This window comes from Phyllostomus hastatus, unplaced genomic scaffold, assembly GCF_019186645.2.
Source record: "Phyllostomus hastatus isolate PE091 unplaced genomic scaffold, TTU_PhHast_1.1 phas_contig_38, whole genome shotgun sequence".
NCBI lineage: Eukaryota > Metazoa > Chordata > Mammalia > Chiroptera > Phyllostomidae > Phyllostomus > Phyllostomus hastatus.
Window position 1 is genome coordinate 21,876,710 of NW_025333869.1, and position 23,737 is coordinate 21,900,446.

At 43.6% G+C, this 23,737-nt stretch overlaps 1 pseudogene; it reads right to left on the bottom strand.

Annotated features, from left to right (window-relative positions):
• Window positions 1-13,082: 13,082 nt before the first annotated feature.
• LOC123821158 lies at window positions 13,083-13,559 on the bottom strand (annotated as a pseudogene).
• Window positions 13,560-23,737: the final 10,178 nt, after the last annotated feature.

The following is a 23,737-nucleotide window of genomic DNA, read 5'->3' on the forward strand; positions in this document are numbered from 1 at the left end:
AGACACATCATTAGCACTCAGGAGCTCTCCTGTCCAGTCCTCACTCACCAGAGGGGAACCAAAGCCAGTGAGCAGAACTTACAGGGAAGCAGATTCTATCACAGTCTTAGAACTTTCTGACGATTCCAAATTTGCGGCAATTGAAATAGGCCCCTTTGTAAGGTAATGATCTCTCTATCACTGCAGGTATTCAGATAGAGGCTAGACAGTTAGCTCCATGGGACACTATAGAAAGAATCCCTAACTGAATGGACATTGGACTTTTAGGACCCCCCTTTTTAAAGATTTTATTTATTTATTATTCTTTCAAGAGGGGAAGGGAAGGAGAAAGATAGGGAGAAAAACATCAGTGTGTGGTTGCCTCTCACACGAACCCTACTGGGGACCTGGCCTGCAACCCAGACATGTGTGCCTAGACTGGGAATTGATCCGGCAACCTTCTGATTCGCAGGCTGGCACTCAACCACTGAGCCACACCAGCCAGGGCAGGACCCCTTTTTAATTCAATGACTTCTGTAGCTTCAGTTGTTCCCTCTGTGAAGTGGGTGTGAGGCTCTCTGATCAAATCTTCCTAAATTTATGGGTGTGGCAGTTGGATTTTTCAAAGATGTGGCTGATTCCAGGGTACAGTTGGCCCTTGAATAACTTGGGTTTGCAATTATATGCAGACTATTTTCAATAAATACATAGAGCATTGTCAATGTATTTTCTCTTATGATTTTCTTAATAAAGTTTTCTTTCTGCTAGCTGACTTTATTGTAAAATACAGTATATAGTACATGTAACATAAAAAATATGTGTTAATTGAGTGTTTATGCTATTAGTAAAGGTTCCAGTCAATAGCAGGCTATTAGTGAAGTTTTGGGGAAGTAAAAATTATACATGGATTTTCGCCTGCGCAGGTGGGTAGCATCCCTAATCCTCACATCATTCAAGTGCCAACTACATTTTCAATGATGGCCACAACAACTCCCATCCCACATGCTCTCCTTACAATATAACATTGCCTCTCCTCAAAAAGAAGAAGCGGCTAATTCCTTTCCCATTCAGTCTAAGCTAGCATGTGACTGCTTCCATGAAAAGAATGTGGCAGAAGTGACACTCCATGACTTCAAGGCTAGGCTAGCTCTCTAGAGATGCTTGTCCCTAGAATCCAAATGTGTTTTGTGAGAAAGTCCAGAGTTGCCCACCCAGAGAGTTCACATGGAGAGGCCATGGTTTCTGACCCACAGCCCAACCAAGTTCCAGCTGACAGCCAGCATCAACCACCAAGCATGTGAATGAAGACTTTTCCAGATGACCCCCAGCCTTTGAGTCAGCCCCGCTGAGATCAGAGACACAGCACTCTCACCGTGCCCTATCCAGATTCCCAACCTGCAGAATCTGTGACATCGTGAAATGGTTTGGAATGGTTTGTTATGAAACCTGAACAGTAGGGGCAAGAGGCCTGCAGGCATGAGAGACAAGTCTAGGGCTGGGGCCCATTGGTGACTCGGTTATTACTCTCTTTGTGCAGCGATCCGCTGCCCAGCATGGCCCCCTCTCCAGCCAGGTTTTATCCCAGCTTGAAACCCAGACTTTGCTGCTCATATAAACAGTCCTTGCTCCCACTTCTGGACTCAGAAATCCACTCTGTCCCACCAGACAGCAAGTATTAAGAGTGTGGAAGTTGTGCCCACAGGGAACACCCACCTCATAGGACCCTCTGTCCATGCCCTCTTTTCAGAGCCCTAGGACAGCAAAATTTAGGGGGAAAACCTTACTTAGACCTCTACCCATGAGTTCAAAATTTAAATGAATTTCCCCTTCTCTATTCTGACCCAATTTTTCTAGGCAAGTGTTCATTATCATAGGCCTTGAGTCACTCCTTTATCCTAGTTGTCCCAAGGCTCACCTGCCAGGGTTCATGGAGCAGGCTGGGGCTCTCTGCAGGCCAAGGGAGTACAGGGGGCGGCATGTCTGAGTGTCCACAATGTCTGTGACTAGCAAGACTAGGAAAGCCCACAACAGGGAAGGCAAGATTCAGGTCCTGGATGACCTCCCTCTTTCTGCTAGGGCCTTTGGGAAGGAGACAGATTCGTTGGCACCACTGCTTGGGAATCCACAGTTCAATAGGTTTTCTCCGGTGATAGAGAATGGCATGGGAAAGGCCCTGAATGTGGCCCCGATGGCACAGGCCTCTCCTGTAGCCCAGCTCCCAAGAGCATCTTGCAACTCTGAGGCCCAAACATAGACACACTTCTTCTGTTCTCTCCTCTTCTCCAGCTTCAGCTGGAGCCACCCAATGGAACCTTGGGCAAATTGTTGCAATCCTGGTTTACTGGAAAAATACAAAATAAAAAGATTATGCTCTAGCTCCAAAACCTGACTGTAGCTCTCTTGAGACAAATCTCCAGGAGGGCAGCATCATCTGTGCCTGAACCTGGTGCACCCCACAGCTTTCTTGCACATGTTGCAAGTGCTGGAATGCCAGGTGACCTTCTCTACCTGCAGCGGAGTCATGTTTCCTTGCTCAGCAAAGCATCTCCTTTTTTCTGGCTATACCTCATCTAACCACTTACAAGAGCAGGCAGGTGGCCTGTGGGTGGCCCCTCCCAGGACCCCATCTGCTCAGCACAGCGATGCATCCAGAGTTGAGTATGTCTCCCAACCTTTGACAATCGAGTGCTTCTCAGAACTTTTAAACTAGACTCGGGACAGATATCCATCCTCCATGGGCTTGGATGTGGGGCCACAGCTTTGGCAACCATGTCCCTTCTATGAAGAGAAGCTGGGCAGGGAGGATGCCATCACCACAGATAGCTACGGAGCCCAGGGAGGGAGCCTTTAGTCCTAACTTCATTAAAGGCCCTGGTCCCACTCATTGCTACCCTGCTCAAGGCTCAGTGTGCTCAACCTACTCTCCGAAGCTTTAAGTCATAGGTCCAGAAAGTGGTCACAAGGCCAGACCCTGGTAAGTGGCAATGGGATGGTAGGAGACTGAGAAAGTAAAGAAAAACAAGCCTAGAATGGGGAGGAATGGAAGGTGTGTGGCAGGGTGGGCTGGAGAGGTCAGAGACGGACGGTCAGGAGAGAGGAAGATGGGGGCGGGGCATGCATCCGAGCTGGTAGATCCATCCCTCGGGATCAGGGGACAGGGACAGCTGAAAAATGGGAAAAAAGAGTATCCTGCTCGTGTTCAGAGACTGTGGGGGGAGTTGCCTGGGGCAGGAAGAGGCATGATAGTAGAGAACCAGAACCTCCCAGGGCCAGGGCCAGGGAGCAGGAGTGTGGGAGGCAACAGGCAGGTGACATCCATCCCACAGACACACTAGGAGAGGATCAGGCCCTCTCGTACAAGAACCTGAAGCTGGCCATGCAGAAGGGCTTTTCTGAACCATGAGGACAGAGGGAAGAATAGCTTAGGGTCTCAGAGTAGATTGGAGAGTCCCACAGTTTGTTTGGTGTCTTCCCAGCTGACCCAACTACACAGTCCAGGGTCACATTCCTACAGCTGGAGCCTTCACACCTGGGAATATGACATTCCAGAATCACACCTCCCTCCCAGTGACCATGACCGGGACTTAATGAACACAAAAAGGTTTGCATACCTACTGGGGGTTTGGAGGCCCCAGCAGGGAAGGAGGTGAGAGCAGCCCCTCTGTCTCAGACCCTTGTCCTGTTCAGGGGCCCTGGCAGCTGGGAGGTGGGTACAGGGCACTTTTCGCCCAGAGGAAAGCAACAGTGCAAGGCAGAAATGGCAACAACACTGAGGGGGGAGTGGACACTTCCTATGTAACACATCAGTGCCCAGCATTCAATGTGTACTATCGTTAATCCTCACAGCACCCTATGAATAGACACTATCGATTATGCCTATTTCACAGAGGAGGAAACTGAGTCACAGAAGCTAAGCCATTTGTCTAAGGTCACAGAGGTAGGCTTTCCAGCCCTGTCTGTCTAGCTGCAAAAGTGGTGGAGAATGAAGGAGCAAGCAGAAGGAATGTCCTCCATGCCCTGTGCCAGTCATGAAGCCGCATGTGTTTTGCACATACACCCACAACCCTAGCCCACTATATATACATATAGGGGAACTGCCTTATGTTTGTGAGCAAAAACTTAATTAAATTCAACTAAGCTTCATTCTGTGGCTCTAGACTCTTTATGAAAGCAATTTTATACCTAATTGTGGCTATAATGACACCTAAGTGGCCACTTGAATGCAAAGGAAGACAAAAAGCTCAGGTCCGGATCCCTCAGCAGCAAAGCCAGGTCTAGAACTCAGGTCTCTAGACTCCCTCTTCTGTGCTCTCTGCCCTTCCCTTGGATGAAAAGAAATCACCATGAGGCTACTGGGAGCTACCCCACCCCCTTGGACCTGCCCCAATGCTGTGCTAATAAATGTTTAATAAGAAGCTCTTCAGGAAATAAACAAACCAACAAAAACCTGACTTGTAGCATTTGCCATTTTCCAAAGTGTAAATATTCCTACCATGGTCAATTTTAAGCTGCCAACACGATGTCCCTAGCTGGAGTTGTGGATACTCCAGCATGCGACCATTCCTCCTATAGTCAAGGCAGGAAAAGCTGGTGCTACTTGGAAATCAATCTAATATTCTTCCTCCAATTGAGTTGGAAATCAATGAGTCTGCCATCCATGAAGGCTTAGAGTGGGAGGGTTGCTGATGGTAGAAAAGATAAATCTGTCTGTGATGGCTTTTGATGCCAAAACAGACCGATTCACCAATGTCATTAACTAGAAGTTAAATGGTTTATAGTGAATTGAGGAAAATATGGTGTCATGGTTTAGAGAACAGCCTCCAAAGCCAGCTGGCATGGGTCCATGCCTAATTAGCTGTGTGACTTTGGACATGTAACTTAACCTACCTATAAATGGGGATGGCGCCAGGGCAAACCTCATAGGGATTATGAGGATTCACTGAGAAACATGCACACAAAGCTTTCAGTGCAATACCTGGCACATGATAAACACTAAACAGACGTCAGCTGCATTTATAACCCAAGTCAGGGTAGTCAACTGTTATTACTATGTAAGTCAGGGTGAAAAACCAACCAGGACCAATGGGTAGTGATTGACTGCTGGGCTAGAAGCTCCATGAGGACAAGAACTTCTCCATCTTGACCTCTGCTGTGTCCCCACATGTGGAACAGTGCTTAACACTTTATTGAGTAGGCACTTGTAAGTATTGGTCTCGAGTTGAGTATGGCATCTAACAGTACTTTAATATTTGTATTTCTTTAGCTCTTGCTTTAAATATATCCTCTGTTTTAAAATAACCATAAGTAACCCTGGCTAACATTTATGCCTAGTTTTTCTACAAAGTCATTATATTTTTAAGCTCATTGAAATGGAAATAAGAGCCTACCTCCCCCTTAGTTAACCACACCTGTGGAAGTCTACTGGTGTAGATTATAATCCAGACAGTAAGTCTGCTTCGTGGCAGGACAACCAAATCAAGCAAAAGACTCAGAGGCAAACCTTTCCAGCATTATCCTTACGCACCCCACACACTGAAGGGGCAGATGTAGCTAACCTCAGGCCTCTGTCCTGACCATCACCCCCACCATCCAGCCAGCAGGCTGAAGAAGGAAGGGGGTGGGGAGGTTCTGGACCTGGGTATGAGCAGGGGGATTATGTCTTCCTTTTCTACATGCTGTCTCCCTGCGCCGTCCTCCCAGCGTCCCCCTCAGGCCGCTTCTCCACCCTCCACAGAAGATCCCAGCCCAGCCCCTCCACAGGCCTCTCCTCACCACTCTCCACTCTCCAAGACTGGTTTCTTAAGGCATGAAAAATGGCTCCGTGGAATAAAGATGTTTCCCCTCTGATGAGCACATTTGCAGGAGGTATGTCAGAGATCCTGGGGCTTGGGTTGGGCTGTCTCTCCAGAAAGTTGTTTTTCCCCCCTTCTCTCCCCCCTCCCTTCTTCCCCCTCTCCAACCCCTCCCTTTGCTTACTTATTGGAAGAGTAATAAATATTGGGCCGACAGGCCCTTCTCACAGTTACAAAGCCTACCTGTAAGCGAGCTCAATAATTAGCAGTCTTGAAGATGATATATGACTTTCATTACCCTTTGGGACTGGAGACTAAATGAGGACAGAGCTAATTGCCGTGCAAAGCAGTTTGGCATGAATGAGAAAAATGCAGGCCCTGTCTCCTGCCAAAAAAAGGGCCCTATTGCTGCTCTGATCTCAAGGCTGGTTTCTGCCGCAGGAGTTCACTCAGTGTCCATAAATCATGGGCTGCTTACAGCTGGGGCTGCCCTGAGTCGTCAGCGGGCTGTGTGCTGAGTGACAGATCCCAGCCGACTGCATTAGAACTTCAGCTCGCTCTTTCTTCTCCTCCTCCTTGTCCTCTTCCTCCTCCTTTTCTCACTGACCAGAAAATTAAACCCAGACTCCTTGGAGAGGGGAGGCCTGGCGTGGGGTGGGGGCTGTTGATTTGGGTGGGGCCTGGATGTCCAGACACAGCTGCTTACTCCCTGCATACCCGCTCCCCCCTCAAAACATGTCCCGGGTTCCAAACCCCCCCTCCAACATCAGGCCAGGGGAGGATGGTTCTCTCCATCCTCAGGAGGAGGCAGGCCCCTCCTGGAATACTCCAGACTGAGCTTTTGTCCTTGGTTTGTCATCGAGACAAATGCAGCCTCCCTTCTGGCTGCCTGTCTCCCTCTTCCACCACCACCCTTTCAGGAAATGTTTCCCTTCCCTTAAAGGGAAAGGACTGACAGCAGCCACATGGGTGTCTGCAGCTGACAGATGGAGTGCACAAGCCATGGAGGACAGATGTAGCCAGCAAGGGGCAGCCGTGACAGAAGGGACACTCCCAGAAATACCTTCTTCTCCGCCCCCCAGCCCCATCCCTTGGTCACTCCTCAAGGAGCCCCACTTCTGAGGGTCTGGGGTGGGAAATGTGCTGACCATGCAGAGTACCATCCCTGTCCCCTCAACACTGCCCTGGGTGAGGGATGGAGGTCCCCTCCCCTGTGGGCAAACACAAATTTCACAATCAAAACTGAGCTCCCTGACTTGTCTAAGGGCAATCACATAATTAATTCTTAGTGTTGCCAAATTATACTTGACACTTCATTTAAAACTCAAGATTCCATAATGCAAAGTCTTCTCCTGGCAGTAAGAGTGACATGCACAATGAGCGTGTGTGACCTGACAGCCAGGGGTGGAGGGGTGGTCCATGTGACTCCCAGCGAGGGAAGGGGCTGACTCTTACTGGACAGCTGCTCTACACCAGTGATTTCCTGGGTTTATTTCACTATTTCTCAGTATCCCATTTACTCTCTCATTGCCTTCCCAACAACTCTGTGAGCCAAGTGCTGTGTAATGCCCTCATTGTGCAGATGTGGAAACCAAGGCCCAGCAAGGTAGTAAGAGGCAAAGCAGCTATTCGTGATCTTGGGAGCCTCCTGCTTCTTTGTGCCATTTAATTTTTCCTTCAAGGATGGGGGCAAGCATTCCCCAACCTGTAAACCTCAGCTGCATTATGGGGGTGAGAGTCAAGGCCAGACTTTGGCTGCACCTCATACAGTGCCTGGCTATGGCAGCTTAGAAAACTACAGGTGATTTGTCTCACATAACAAAATGCCAGAGACAAGCCACCCAGGACTACTGGGATGCAAGGATGGCTTCAATTATTCAGACTCTTTCTATCTTCCCACACCATCATCTTTGCATTCTAGTTTCTTGCACTCTGGTTACAAAGTGGCTGCTATACCACCAAGCATCATGTTGTCAGTCAAGGGAGGGGAAAGGTATTAGAGACCAGACAGAAACTGAATTCTCCAGCCAAGTTTATCTTTTTTTTTAATTTTTAAAGATTTTTTATTTATTTATTTTTTAGAGAGGGGAGGGAGGGAGAGAGAGAGAGAGACATCAATGTGTGGCTGCTGGGGGTCATGGCCTGCAACCCAGGCATGTACCCTGACTGGGAATTGAACCTGAGACACTTTGGTTCGCAGCCTGCGCTCAATCCACTGAGCTACACCAGCCGGGGCTAAACCTATCTTTTATAATTTAGGAAGAAGAGCCCTCCCCAGCAGACTTCCCTTTGCATCTCATTAGCCAGAACTGGATCTCATATCCTCACCTTCTCCCCAATCTAGTCCAATCACTGACCAAAGGAATGGGTTGCCATGAGCCATTTAAACCAATCATGATTTAACTCCTGGGCCTGGAAGATGGCCCAGGGTCTCTGCTTCCTGAAGATCAGGATTTTCCAGGTGCTGATTGCACAAGTCACATTGTTAACAGGGAAGGAGAAGGGATGGCTCTTAGTATAATGAACAGTGCTTGTCACACCCAGTCCACACCCTTGGCTGCCTCTTACACTCATGGAAGAGACCTGGGTCCCGCCTGGAAAAAGACTAATTTGCTGAGTATGTGCACAGACAGCTTTGGAGAGTTTTGGAAATTTGGTTCCTTCCTAAGCTACCATCTTCTCTAGGTTTTGTCCACTCCAAGCTCCTTTGAGGCAGGAATTTGTGTTCTGCCCTTTGGACTGGGTCTGTGGATCTGTGTGTGCCTGGGGAGGGATAACACCAGGATCACTTATATTGGGAGCTCCAGAGCCAGCTGTGGCCCCTGCTTGGCACAAACAATGTACTGAGTGAGTAAAAGGAGAGTGTACATCCCACAGGAAGTTGAAGACCAGAGTGCTAAAGACCAGGGGCAGCAAAATAGGAGCCTTGTCACCTTATTCCTACATCTCACTCTCCTGCTTTGTAAAATCTTTGACAGTCAGATTGATCTGGGCTATTATAAGAGGGTTGTTCCCTTCCCACCTGACTTGCAACCGCGGCAGCGTGGGGCACATCAGTCCCTCCACATCAGTCTGTGGCATTCATGGGACAGTTCTCATCACTGTCTCCTTTCTCTTCAACTGGGGGCAGATGCGCTTGCTGGGAAGGGCAGCTGTCAGGGACAGGTGGGAGGCAGGTGGCACTGGAATGTTTGCTGCAGAACCACAGTACCCACCAGCTCACTGCCCATCCCACAGGACCCCACTGACCATCTCTGGGCTCCTGGCTGCTTCTCTCACTCCAGATTTCTAACACTTCCCAAGACTTTCTTGAGAGGCTCCTCCATGAGGACAGGAAGCGTGCTGGGAGGTTTTTGAGTGCTATGGTCCTACCTCAGGCCCTCCAGGGGCAAATCAGATCACATCTCCCTGTCCTTGAGACCCCAGTGGCTTCTCATATCCTTGAGAATAAAACTTGCAGTAGGGTGACCTGTTATTCCAACATTATTATTAGTAGCACCCTTTTCAGTCTCAAATGTGTCCTAGTGTGGATGATAAATTATGTGGTCCCCTTATCAGGCAGTTGGCTCTGCGAGTCCCTAGCCCTGCCTCTCCCTTCAGGCTCCTCTCCTGTGCTCTCTCCAGCTCATGCACCTTGCTGCAGCCAGCCAGAGAGGTTCCTTAAAGGGGCCAGGCTTTTGCCCACCTCATGAACTTTGTACCTGCCTTATCTCATTTGGAACACTCTGCCCTGCCCTTTCCCCTACCCAGTTCTACTCAGCTCTCAGGTCTCATTTCAATGTCCCTTTTTCAGAGGGGTCTTCCTTTATCTCTCTACTGTAAACCTTAATTAGACCATACAAATATTGTTCTTTTTCTTTATTGCCACAATCATCAATTTGATAACCTGTTAATTTGTTTCTCTATCTCTGTTTCCCCTATTAGATTTTAAGCAGTGACTCCTGCACCTCTAAAACCTAGCAAAGGCAGTTGCCTAGTAAGTGTTTTATAAATGAATGAATGAATACACACTGTTTCTCCCAAATTCATGCCCCACCCCCAAGATACCAAGTTCACTGCAGGGAAATGTAATTCTGGCACAATCTGAGCTTCCTAGCAACGTAACACGTTCCTCTGAGCTTCCCATCACAGGAAGAGTTCAAACAAAGGCCATCATGGGTTAAAAGACACTGTGCCATAAGGTCTTTCCTGCACTTGGTTCTCATCCTACCTCAGGCAGGAATCAAACAGATTGCCTCCAACTCCACACCATCATATACAAAGCCACAGCAAACATGGACATGTCCCCTTATGGACATGTGAGGAAACTTCCCTGGAATATAGATTTCCAGGTAGCTGAACTGACAGGATATTAGGAATATACACACTCAATATACTTAATTAGATTAAATTCCCTCCCCTTTTTTTTTTGGACTGCATAAATTCTAGAATTCTTGGGCTGATTACCCATCTTGACAAGTGGGACCTTGAACTAAATTTAATCTCATTTTAAAAATGTATCTTCCTTCTATTCCAACTGTCATGGTAAATTTGGTGCCTATTATATAGATAGCTTTATGTGTTATTGTCCATCCTTTAAGAAAAAGAGCTCAGAATGAACTGGATGCTATGGAGATGGCCTGGACAGTGTCAACACGTGCCCACTCCCTGGCACAGATGAAAGGAAAAAGAAAGGGAAAGAAGAAAGTTCTGGTAAAGTCTGGACCTCCTGAAAGCATTGTTTTGGCATTGGTTCTCCTGGAGGCCCATGGGAAAATCCATTGTGCAGAACTAGGTCTTACTCTCCAAGACCTGGGCTGGCCTGATAGCAACAACCAGATCCCTCCTATGACCAAGGAGACCAGCACTCAAACCAAGAACCACTGAAGGATCAGCCTGGGGCCTGTGGGATTGCTGTAGAAAGGAAAGGAGTGGCAGACCCCAGAATCAGCCCCAGCTGACTCAAAACAGACAAGTCTGTCTGCTCCCACCTTGTCCAAACCAGAACTATGAGAGGCAAATCTCTGCTTGACTCATCTGCAGCCTGTCCATAGGCCAGCTCAGGCCTAGTGGACTCTAGCATGGGACATCTAGAAATTTGGCAGAATGACTATATGAGCATCCTGGACTTCCCACTGAGCAGACAGAAGAATGGACCCTGTTCCCAGTGCAGCAACAGACAGCTTCCCAGACTCCAGTAGACTGCACTCAGACATGCAGACACATGTGCAGACAGACCTGCAGACAGACATTTGCAGACAAATGTGCACCCAGGGATATCAGATATGCAGCTGTGGGCGCAGAGAAGCACACTTTTTCATATAAACTGACCCGTCTTCGTCCAGCAAACCCCATAAGGCACCTCAGTCTCCTCTAGAACTGCTAGCCTCACAGTTTAATGGCACTATTGCTGAAAATGAAACAGCGCTGAGTGCTCTCCACTTCCAGGCAAGATATAATAACAGGGACTGGATTTATGCTCCCACCCAAAGCAACTAAAACATAGTACAAAGTCTATGAGACACCTTTTGAGACACTGAACCTAAAGCAACAGAGACAGGAAATCAACGATGAAGCCATACACTTTTCCCCACTTACTGCCCTTGGAGTTTCCAGGATGCAGCAAAGGGAAAAGGAATCCCAGGCAGAGATTAGTTAAAGCGATGAGTTAAGGAGAAGGAGCCAAGAGGGTCTCTAAGGAAATCATCCTACCCTGGCATTTGCAGGGTTGAATCCTGGAGAGAAGTGTTGCACAGAGAGACAACTGCAGAGATGAGCAGCCCCCTCAAATACCTAGCAAAGTATAGACCAGTGCATGATGCATGAGGATGCTTCCCAAAGCCAGGAAAAGAATGACCAGAAAAGATTAGAGGGCCAAAAATATTTGCTGTTTCCACCCACCAAGCTGGAAACCTCCAGTTTTCACTTGGCTGGTAGAATACCTCCAAGGGTCTCACTTCAATAGTGGGACAAAATTAGCCTTAGACTAACACCACCCTAGGGCCGCCTAATAAGAAAGATCCCAAAAGATCAAACTGTTTCAAGTAACTTGATGGCATCCAGAACAAAACTCAAAAATATATATAAGAATACAGCATCCCCAACTATGTAAAATTCAAACTGTTTGGCATCCATTAAAAATTACCACCAACGCAAAGAAGTAAGAAAGTGCAACCCATAAAGAGGAGAAAGATCAATAAATAAAAACCTAGAACTCACACAGATATTAGAATTAGCAGACAAGAACATTAAACTAGTTATTATAACTGCATTGATATTTTCAAAAGCTAGAGGAAAGAGCAAACATGATAGGGACATAAAAGACATTTAAAAATCCATATCAACTTCTAGAGAAACAGAATTGAATATACCATTAGTGAACTATAGAACAACTCAAGCAGCCTAATATATAATATATAATATATACTACACATAATATATACATATATATAATATGTTGCCTAGAGACAGGCACACATACACGCAAATATATGACTGGAATTTCCAAAAGAAAGAAGAAATAATGGCCAAAATTTTTCATCAAACTGCTAAAGCTCACCCAAGAAGAAATAAATATCCTGAATATTCCTATTATAGAAATTGACTTTGTTGTTATAAACCTTCCCAGGCCCAGTTGACTTCACTGGTGAATTCTAGCAAACATTTAAGTAAGAAATAACACCAATTCTACATACTCTGCCTTGAAACTAAAGAGCAGAGACTACTTCTGAACTCATTCTATGATGCTAGGCTAGCATCACTCTTACAAAATTAGACAAGACATATAGAAAGAAGAAAAAGAAAGAGAGAAAGAAAGAAAGAAAGAAAGAAAAAAGAAAACCATTGACTAATATCCATCATGAACTTTCACAATTTTTTTTTTAAATTTTAGAATTGAATCCAACAATATATTAAAAGACTTATACATTATGACCAGGTAGGGTTTTTCCCAAGGATCCAAAGTTGATTTAACATTCAAAAATCAATTAATGAATGAAGGGGATAAAATCCCCTTCAGTTGAATTATCTCAATAGATACAGAAAAAGAATTTGACAAAAATCAAGATGAAAATTCACAAGAAATTGGAAGTAGAAGGAAGTGTCCCTGACCCGATAAAAGGCATACAGAAAGTTCACAGCTAGCATCATATTTAATGGTGAGAGACTGAACGTTTTTCCCTTCAGATCAGGAACACAATGATGATGTCTGCTCTTGACACTCCTTTTCAACATTGCACTGGAGTTTCTAGACAATTCAATAAGGCAAGAAAAGATTTTTTTTTTAATTTTCTGACCACATGTTTATCCAACACAAAATAATCCCTCCAAACTTTACTGAGGTGTCTGACAATGTCCAGGACAAAACCTAACTTTAAACTGGAATTCTGTTGCTGGCCCAGCCCTGGCCTTAGCTTTCTTGTCAGCACCAGGGAGCACAGCCGTCCTTCGTCCTTCAGTGTGAGTCTTGCAGGTCTCTCACTCCCAGACCTTTGGCCGTTGGCCTGCCAGTCTCAGGGCAGCTGAAGTGGAAAGTGGCAGGTACGATCTCAGGGAGCAGGCGGAGGTAATCATGGAGATACTAGATGCCCTTTTGGTGAGTTACCAGTAGAAATGTCTCCAGGCAAACTCTTTCTTCACGTAGCCTCATGATTTGAGAGACTGCATGGCTTCATGACATAGAGATTAGGCATGTTCTTGTCAGCCAACTTGGGGTGTTTAAGCATGTGCCTATCCTTCTTGGCCACTGTCACTCCCTCATTAAAAAAGGAATTCATAAATGGCAATCCAGTTCTTCTTGGACATCAGCATCACCAGAGCTGCTGCATCCAAGGCCAGAGATGGAAAGCAATGCAAAAAATATTTTTAAGAAGTCATCCAGATTGGAAAAGAAGAAGCATATTATCTTTATTGGCATTTGACATAATCACTATATAGAAAACCCATTGGCCCCTACAAAGACCTACTAAGATTATAAGTGAGTTTAGCAAGATTATTATAGGATGAAAGATCAATTTCCAAAAATCAATTGTATTTTTATATACTAGCAATGAACAATTAGAAATTTAAAAAGAAAATTTAAATTCCATTCTAATGGAAATCAGAACGACTATCATCAAAAAGACAAGAGATAAGTGTTGGCAAAGATGTGCAGAGAAGGAAATACTTGTACACTGTTGGTAGGAATGTAAATTGGTGCAGCCACTATGGACCATAGTATGGAGGTTCCTCATAAAATTAATAATAGAATGAACTTATTATCCAGCAATCCCACTTCTGGGTGTTTATCCAAAGGAAATTAAAACAGAATAAAAAAGAGACATTTGTACTCCCATATTCACTGCAGCATTATTCACAATAGCCAAGATACGGAAACATCCTAGACATCCATCAACAGATAAATGAATTAAGAAAGTGTGATATAGACATAACAAACACACACACAATGGAATATTATTTAGCCACAAGAAAGAAGTAAATCCTGCTGTCTGCAACAACATGGATAGAACTTGAGGGAATTCTGCTAAGTAGAATAAGCTAAACAGAGAAAGACAAATACTGTATAGTACCACTTATATGTGAATCTAAAAAAAAAAAGTCAAACTCATACAACACAGAGTAGAAAAGCAGTTGCCAGAGGCTGGGAAGTAGCAGAAATAGGGAGCAGTTGGTAAAAGGGCACAAACTTTCAACTATAAGGTGAAAAAGGTCTGAGGATCTAATGTACAACACATGGTGACTGTGGTTGATAATACTATATTGTGTCATTGAAATTTGGTAAGAGGGTAGAACTTAAATATTCTCACCAAAAAAAAAAAAGAAAACCCAGATGTATATGTGAATTGACATATAAATTAATTAAGTAGATGGGGGGATCCTTTCACAATGTATATGTATATCAAATCACCACAATCTATACTTGAGACATCTTATAATTGTATTTGTTAATTATATCTCAATAGAGCTTAACTTTTTGTCAAAAAGTCCTTTACAATACCATCAAAAATATGAACTATTTAAAGATAAAGCTGACAAAAGATGTGTAGGTTAGTACACTGAAAACTATGAACCATTACCGAGAGAAACTAAAGAAAGCCTAAATAAATGGAAAGACATACCATGTTCATAGGTCAGGAGATGGCTAGGATGTCACTTCCCAAACTGATGCACAGCATTGACACAATCCTAATCAAAATCCTAGCAGACCTTTTTTGTGAAAGTTGATAAGTTGATTCTAAAATTCTCATAGAAATACAAAAGACAAAATAAATACAACTTTGAAACATAACAAAGTTGGAGGTCTAGTACTACCTGATTTCAAGACCTATATAAAGGTACAGTTAACAAAACAGTGTGGCACTCGCACTAAGACAAACAAATAGATCAATGCAACAGAAAGAAACACACACATATATGGACAATTAATTTTCAACAAAGATGCAAAGACAATTCAGTGAAGAAAGGATAGTCTTTTCGACAACTGATGCCAAAACAATTGGGTATGTATATGTAGAAGAGAAAGTTCAAGCCATACCTACCAAATGCAAAAATTCAGATCAAAATGGATCATAGACTTTACATGTAAAACCTAAATCTATAAAATTTCTATAAATCTTTGTGACCTCGAGTTACACAAAAATTTCTTAGATAGGACATCAAAAGCTTGACAGATAAAATGATTAATTATACTTCATAAAATTAAAATTTTCTACTCTTCAAAAAATAATGTTAAGAGAATGAAAAGACAAGCCATACATTGGGAAAAATCTGTGTGCATCTCACGTCTGAGAAAGCACTTGCATCGAGAACACACAGGAGCATTTGAGGTCTTGCTTCCCAGCAGGTGTTGTCAGTTTGATTCAAATCAATGTTTTTGTACCATTTTTAATTTAAATATATATATATATATTTATCTCTAAAAATCAATAATAAAAAAACAAACAATCCAATTAAAATAATCAGCAAAAGATGTCAATAGACACTTTCCTAAAGAAAATATACAAAGGCAAACAATAGTCGATAGGGAAATACAAATTTAAACCACAGTGAGATACCACTATGCACCTATTAGAATAAATAGTTCAAATTAAAAAGACTGTACCAAGTATTGGTGAGAACATGAAGAAATTAGATACACTGATAAGAATGTAAAATGGTACAATTACTTTGGACAACAGTTTGACAGTCTCTTTGGAAAAGTAAACATACATGTAATGTATAATCCAGCCCACTCCCAGATATTTGCCCAAAAGAAATGAAAGAACAGGTCCATATGAAGACTTATAAACAAATATTTGTAGCAGCTTTATTTGCAGTAGCTAAAAACTGGAAACAACCCAAATGTCCATCAACAAATGAATAGACAAACAAGTGCTATGTTAAAAAAAAGTGCCAGAGAGACATTGCTACACCCATGTTTATAGCAGCATTACCCAATAGTCGATAGCCAAAAGGTGGAAGCAATCCAAGTGTCCACTGATGGATGAATGAATAAACAATATGTGGTATGTATAACATGCAATGGAATGTTATTCAGCCTTTAAAAGGAAAAAAAATTCTGACACATGCTCAAACATGTATGAACGTTGAGGACACTATGTTAAGTGAAAGAAACCAGTCACAAAAAGACAAATACTGGATGACTCCACTTATATGTGATATCTAAAGTGGTCAAATTCACAGGGACAGAAAGTAAAAGGGGTCAGCCTGGCAACCGCAGGGAACCAGGGGAAGGGGGAACAGGAAGTTATTGTTTAATGGGTACAGAGTTTTAGTTCTGCAAAATGAGAGAGTTCTGTGGATCAATGGCAGTGGTAGTTGCACAACAATGCGAAGGTACTTATTTAACGCTACTGAACTGTATGCTTTAAAATGGTTAAGATGGTAAATTTTAAGTTATGTGTATTTGACAACTAAAAATTTTTAACATTTTTTAAGTGCCAAAAGAAACAGATTCCTTACACTTTGAAAGAATCTGAGACAGCTTCCTGGAGGAGGTGTCGTTGAGTGAGGTCCAAGAAGGCAAGTAAGACCAACGTAGAGAACGGAACTGGGCATTCCAGGCAGAAGACAGCTTGGGCAAAGGGGGGGAGGCTGGAGTGGCTGGAGGGTGTGGGGTCAGAAAGCTGGCAGCAGGGCACCCAGAGTTAGGGGTATTAGGCTGAAAAGTAAACTGGGCCCACGCTGCGAGGGCTCCCAGCCCCCGTTAGAGAAGAGAGTCATTTGTAAACATCAGCCCTGAGGGAGCCAGACCCGCAACACCACGGCTCCGTCCAGACGGCCACTCGGGAAGGGAAAGACCTGGGGTCACTTCTGGACAGTCGTCAAAAAATAAACACGTCCTTGGACATTCGGGAAATGCTCCGTGAGGCTGTGTTCAGGCGGGCTGTTTGCTTATTTGTGACTTCCCTGCTTTCCATCACCCTGTCAGGGGCCACCCTGCCCCCCTCCTGACCCGGCACCCGGCCAGGCCTGGCCTCAGTCATTGGTTTCAGAAGAAAACCTGCCCCTGGGAGGGAGAGGGAGACAGGAGGGGCAACTGGAGTGCACATGGAAGGTCAGTGAGTGAGTGTGTGTGTCAGAGTACATTTGCACACAAACAGGTCTGGCAGCATTGTGAGTGGAAGAACATGTGTGTGCACCGGTATGTTTGTCTACACATGCACTCATGGCTCTGTGCACATGTGAGTGCTCATGCATGTTGGCATGTGTGTGCGTGTGTCACACCAGAGTAGATGTGGGCCTGGGTAAAGCAGTAGACTCTGGGTCCAGACACACAGGGTTCGAATCCAACTTAGGCAAGTTAGCCTCTCTGTGCCTCAGTTTCTACTTCTGTTAAATGGGGATTATATTACCTACCTCACAGGTTTGTGGTAAGGATTGAAATGAATTAATGAATAAAAAGCACTTTATCAAATGGTGCCCATACACAGTAAATGCCTAATAAGTGCTATCAATTATTCATAAGCTTAACCATGTGTGTGTATGTATGCCCTCATGTGGGTATGAATGAGTGTGTGTCTGTGGGTTGTGAATGTGAAAATGTGAGCAGCTTTGCAGTCAACTATCATGAGGGTTCTTGAGGGCGAATGTGTTGGGATTTGGGGAAGAGCAGCTGTCACCAGCCAGGTGCCAGTCCAGAGGGTGCCTGCCCTGCCTGGCGCCCAGCCCCCAAGAGCCCAGGCACAGCCTCCCCACAGAGGCTGGCAAGGCCTTTGGGCAGCTTCCTTCTCCGCAGCCCTCTGCCCTGGGCTGGCTTCTTCCTGCCTGCTGCGGGCTGCTCAAGCCTCCTGTTGTCTTTCCATTTCCTTAGGCTGCAGGATTGTGGTTATTTTTTCCTATCGAAGGCCATTGACCCCAAAAAGGAATCAAGCAAGGGTCAGATATAAAAACCAACTTAATCCGGGGACTATTTTTCCTTGAAAAATAACAAAGGAACTCAATAAATCTGCTTTTTAAATCAAGAATGGTAAGTGGTGCCAGTTCTTAAATTTCATATTATGTGAAATTGTTTCATAAGGGATAAAACACTTTACAGATGTGAGGAATTCTTCTCCTTTATAGGCATAGCACATCCCACCAGGGTGTGGGAGGACCTAGTAAAGGGAGGAAAGAGAGACCGAGAATAAAACCTGTGATCGTGGAGCTGAGCAGTTCACAGGGGATGTGAACTTCAAATCAGCCTTCAGTATTGCTATGGACTAACCATGGCTCTCTGATCTTGCACTCCTCTGACTCTCAAAACTTGATAGCTTCAATTCTAAACAGAAACAGAGGCCTTTGGAATCAAACTGTCCTGGATTCAAGTTCCAGCTCTGCTGTCACCAGCAGTGCTGCTGCGCTAAACACCATGTCCCTGGAATTGTGCCTACTTACCAGCTATGTGAATTGATTTGTAGTGGGATGAATGGTGACTCCAAAAGGATGTGTCTGTGTCCTAATCTCAGAACCTCTGAGTATTACCTCATATGGCAAAAGGTGTAAGGAAACGTTCTTAAGAGGAGCAGTTTATCCTGTATTATCCTGACAGACCCTAAATCCAATGACAAGTGTCCTTATAAGAGAGAGGCAGAGAGAAATTGGAGACAGACAAGAAAAGAAGACACAGACACACAAAGGAGAAGGTGGTGTTAAGATGGGAGCCATGATTGGAGAGGGAATAGTAACAGTTCCTTCTTTCCTCCTAGATTTTTTAAGGATTAAATAACGAAATGAATGTAGTTAGTTGTGGAACTCAAGATCCTACTTTAAGATATGGAGTCTCTATATTAACCTCTCAGCACTCAATACTGGGTACACATGGCAAGCAAAATACAGAATGAGCATCACAGTGAGAATTCGAGCTTTATACCTGCCTCGGAGGCCTCAAGGCCTGATTCTCTGCCTTCCTCATCTTCTCACTCCTAGCAACATTCTAGAACAACTCAGTTCCCCTGTCTTTATTTCTCCACCAATATCTATTCTCCTCTTCTTCCTTTCAGCAGCAGCAACTGCTGAGTGTCAGCTAGACACACTGCTCTCCATCCAGAGACTTCATTTCTAAAACTCCCTTGCAGCTAGGCATGGCCTTCTAAATTGTAACCAATGCAATGTGAGAGAAAGTAATGCATGTCCTCAGAAGGAAGCTGTTTGCCCTTCCCTTTCTCCTCCTCTTCCTGAGATCTACAAGGTGGATTGGTGGAGTCTGTTTCAGCCAGGCAGATGAGGACAACATTCCAGACTTATGGAACTATTAGTCATGTGTGCCTACTTAAATTAATTAAAATTAAGTAAAATTAAAAATGCAGTCCCTCAGTCACTCTAGCCACATTTCAAGTGCTCATTAGACACATGTGGCCAGTGGCCACTGTACTGAACATAGAGAGCATGTCCATCTTCACCAGCAGTTCCACTGGACAGCAATGTCCTGGAGGATGTGGAGCAACAGCACAGAAGGAACCTGGGTCCTTGGACAACTTTGAGAAGCAGAGTCACTTTACAGCCTCCCTGCCTTAAGTGCCTATCATCTTATATTTTTATAAGAGAAGAATAAACCCTCTATCTTTATCTATTTGTCAACCCCTTTTTCATTTAAGTTACCAGAGCAGTTTCTGTTGCTTATAACTAAGAATGTTGACTTATAAAAAATGAATAATACAGAAAAGGTAATGAGGGGCTGCTCATATGGTCTGATGGAGCAGGAAGGGCTTTTTTGAGGAAGTATTTTTTATGCTGAGACCTTTACCACTGCTCTGCCTATACAGGGCAGCATTGACTTCTGTGGGCCATGTAATGCACAGGCCAAAGTGGTGTACACAGTGTAAGAGAGGATGTCCCTCCCCAAAACAGACCTAGATTTATTCACTCACAGGAAATGGTTGATCCTAGTTCTGAGGCAGGAAGAGTACAAGGTGAACCATGTCATAACATCTAGCAAGGACTTCCAAAGACCACTAGGGGAGTGTCAAAAGGACTCAGGAGCCAACTGGATTATTCCCTCTAGTCAAAGCAGTAACAAATTGGGCACCAATAAGAAAACTAGCTGCATCCTTTCATGGCTGGTGTAGTTAATTAGAGCATCACCCCAATGCCAAGGTTGCGGGTTCATCCCTGTCAGGGCACATACAGGAATCAACCAGTGAATGCACAAGCAGTAAGTGGAACAACAAAGTCTCTCTCTCTCTCTCTCTCTCTCTCTCTCTCTCTCTCTCTCTTTCTCACTCCCCTTTCCTCTCACTCTCACTAAAATCAATAAAAGAAATTTAGAAAAAGAAAACTAACTCCAAGGTATTAAAACATAACAAATGTGTTTAAATCTATGAGTTAATAATGATACTAAAAGCAAACAAAGCAATACCCAGGAGGATGATAGGAAACTAACTTCTTCTTTTGAAGTTCAGTAAGTAAAAAGATGAATCCAATCTTATTCTGCCTTTCCTATATGAACTGTCCCACTGGGTAACCAAATAGTAGATGAGGAAAAGTTTCTCTATGCTAGCAAATGAAGATCAAATGATAATTTTTGCAGCCCCTTATGGATTCGTGGATCTAGGCATTGAGTATTGATGGACCCTAATACCCCAAAAAGAAAGACAATCAAGACATTATGTGTCTCCCGATGGAAGATACTCCTCCACCACTGTGATAGCCTTGCCAAAAACAGAAACAAAAAACCTGAATTTGTTCAAAATTTGAAATCCAACTTCCAACTTATAGGAAACTCAGAGTCCAGAGGAGCTTACTAAACGTATGATTAGAAAATCTAGGCTATGAGAAAGTATTCTGAACAACAATCCAGTTTCTTCAAAAAAATCAGCCTTAAGAAAAGAAAGTAGAAGCTTATGAATTGAAAAAGGCTTAGAAAAATGTTCAACGTCACTAGCCATCAGAGAAATGTAAATTAAAACCACAATGAGATATCACCTCACACCTGTCAGAATGGTTATCATCAATAAATCAATGAACAACAAGTATTAGTGAGGGTGAGCAGAAAAAGGGACCCTGGTGCACTGTTTGTGGGAATGCAGACTGGTGCTGCCAGTGTGGAAAGCAGTATGGAGTTACCTCAAAAAATTAAAAATGGAACTGCCTTATGACCCAGCCATTCCACTTCTGGGAATTTATTCTAAGAAACGCAAAACACTAATTCGAAAGAATATATGCACCCCTATGTTTGTTGCACTGTTATTTACAATAGCCAAGATTTAGAAATAGCCCAAGTGTCCACCAGTAAATGAGTGGATAAAAATGTGGTGTATTTATATAATGGAATACTACTTGGCTTTAAAAAAAGGACGTCTTACATTTTGCAACAGCATGGATGGACCTGGAGATTATTATTCTCCATGAAATAAACCAGTCAGAGAAAGACAAATACAATGTGATCTCATATGTAGAATCTAATGAAAAAAATTGACAAACAAAATGGAAACAGAGGCATGGACACATGGAACAGACTGACAGCTGTCAGAGGGGAGGGAGACTGGATGAAAGAAGGTGAAGGCATTAAGCAAAAAATGTATGTATAGTATATATATAAAACATATATATATACACACATATGTATGTGTATAAAAAACACACAGACACAGACAACAGTATGGTAGTAACCAGAGGGGCAAGGGGTGGAGCAAGTGGAGGTGAGCAGAGCAGGTAGAATAGCGACACAAAGAGACTTTGCTTGGGTTGATGGCACACGATACAGCCTGCAGATAATGTTTTATTGAGTTGTAATCTTGAAGCCTCTGTGGTTTTGTGAACCAATGTCACCCCAATAAATTCAATTTAAAAAAAGAAAGACTTAGAGATATGTCAACTCATCATAATGTGTGAGCCTTATTTTGATCCTGACACAGACAATAATTTTTTTAAGTATGGCATTAATTAAACATTTGGAAATTTGCATGATGACTGGATATATCATTATCTTAAGGAATTTTTATTCATTCTCTTAGGTGTAATGGTATTTTCAGATGAAATGATGAGATGTGGCTTTGCTTCAATATAATCTAGAAAAGGTAGAAGTACATGGGGATATGGATAAAAAAAAATGGCCATGAGTTGATAATTGTTGAAGTCAGGTGATAGGTACACAGGGACTCATTATGCAATTCTCTTTCTGTTTAAATATTTGAAAATTTTGACTTCTGGCCAAGATGGAGGCATAGGTAGATACACCTCACTTCTTTGTATAAGCAAAAGAGGGGCAACAACAAATTTTAAAACCAAAAACAACCAGAACTGTCAGAATTGAACTGTATGGAAGCCCAACAACCAAGGAGTTAAAGAAGAAATATTCATCCAGACCAGCAGGAGGGGCAGAGACACACAGCCGAGATGGAGAGCACACAAGGCAAGATGGCAGCTGGAGTACCAGGCAGCCCCAGGTTCACATGTGGATAAACCGGGAGGAACAACTGGGGAGTGATACAGATCACACAACCCAGGATTCCAGCGTGGAAAACTAAAGCCTCAAAAGCTCAGGCTGTAAAAACCTGTGGGGGTTGCAGCAGTGGGAGAAACTCCCAGTCTCACAGGAGAGTGCATTAGAGGGACTTACAGGGTCCTAGGACATACACAAACACAACCACCCAGGAATCAACACTAGAAGAGGCACAATCTGTTTGTGGGAAGCGAGGGAAGTGACTAAAAGCAGGGAAAGAGCCAAGCCAGTAGCATTGTTCCCCCTCTGACTTCTCCCCCACACACAGCACCACAGCACAGTGAAGTGCCTTGCCCTGGTGAATACTTACCGCTCTGCCCCTTACAATGTAACAGGTGCACCGAAACAAAGAAACATGTCCCAAATGAAAGAACAGATCAAAGCTCCAGAAAAAGAACTAAGTGATGAAGAGATAGCCAACCTATCAGGTGCAGAGTTCAAAACACTGGTAATCAGTATGTTCACAGAAATCATTGAGTACAGATGCAAAATAAAGAAAGAAGTGAAGACTATACAAAGTGAAATAAAGAAAAATATGCAGGGAACCAACAGTGAAGGGAAGGAAATCAGGACTCAATGATTCCTAAACCAACAATTTGGAACAGAAGGAAGAAATAAACATTCAACTGGAACAAAATAAAGAAACAAGAATTAAAAAATAAATGAGGAGAGGCTTAGGAACCTCTGGGACAACTTTAAATGTTCCAACATCTGAATCATAGGGGTGCCAGAAGGAGAAGAGGAAGACAAAGAAATTCAAAACTAATTTGAAAAAGTAATGAAAGAAAACTTCCCCAATCTGGTGAAAGAAATATGCGTGCAACTCCAGGAAGTTCAGAGAGTCCCAAAGAAGTTGGACCCAAGGAGGACCATACCAAGACACATTATAATTACATTACCCAAGATTAAAGATAAGGAGAGAATCTTAAAAGCAGCAAGAGGAAAGGAGACAGTTACCTACAAAGGAGTTCCCATAAGACTGTCAGCTGATTTCTCAAGAGAGACCTTACAGACAAGAAGGGGCTGGAAAGAAGTATTCCAAGTCATGAAAGGCAAGGACCTATATCCA